The following is a 1,032-nucleotide window of genomic DNA, read 5'->3' as shown; positions in this document are numbered from 1 at the left end:
ACTCATTCCTGGGACACTGTCTCTAATTCTGAAGAGTCCCTTGTGTTCGTTGGTTCAACTTCAAATACCCCAAGATAGCAGGTGGAGGGAAATACATTTTCAGAGTTCCACAACACAATATCCCCACCCTCACACCACTCCCCAATGGACCACCTGCCCCAATATATCCATGACTTAATAGTATAAAAGTATTTGGGAAATAGAAGAACCTCTAAACCTGTTTTTGGACAAATTAATTTTACAAAATAGAAGCTATTTCCAAGATGAAAATATGAAACTACTTAATAGTCAAGAGCTGGGAGTAGAAAGAGTTGAATTTTCTCACTTCCCCAGTAGCATTTTTCCTTCGGCTTCCTTCCATCTGAGTAAAGAGAAACTGCCTAATACAAGTGCAGTTATGTAGATCACTGCAGTTTAGGTCTGAGAAGCCATGGTGCAATCAGCTTGACCACCGTATTGAAGAGTTCCAGTGTGTGGAAGTTGGACATCTTGGCTTGGAAAGGAAGCCCAGAGGACTCTTCTGTCACCAGTAACGCAGACCATCTTCATTGGCTTCTGTTGGAGCCCAGCAGAGGTGATATACACCCAAGTGTTTTCCAAAGGATTTTTCTAGAGAGAGAAAGCATTTTTATTTTTCCATGTGAACTTCTCTTAATATCAAGACACAGATAAAGGTTATCTCTCAACGTTGTGTTAAAAGAAAAAGAAGAGAAGGATCCTTGGGTTTAGAGGCTAAGAGGATCATTGTCCTTGTGCAGTTGAAGAAGGCACTAGAAAGGGCCTTTTAGGCAGCATCTTCTGAGGATGGGTTGGGACATCTTCAATGAAATAATCAAAGGCAGCAAGGATTTCACCCAGGGGATAACTACATATATGTTGTTAATATATGTGAAACAGTGACTCTCAGAGCATTTTAAAACTAATATTCAATGTTAGATACAATAACTTAAAAGGGAAAATATGTACATTTAAAGCATATGTCTGTAAGGGAGAAATTTGTTCAATAAAGAATTTGTGAATTCTCTCCTGGGA

Source organism: Sorex fumeus, unplaced genomic scaffold (genome assembly GCF_029834395.1).
Source record: "Sorex fumeus unplaced genomic scaffold, SorFum_2.1 ptg000098l, whole genome shotgun sequence".
Classification (NCBI taxonomy): domain Eukaryota; kingdom Metazoa; phylum Chordata; class Mammalia; order Eulipotyphla; family Soricidae; genus Sorex; species Sorex fumeus.
Note: the sequence above shows the minus strand (reverse complement) of the source record.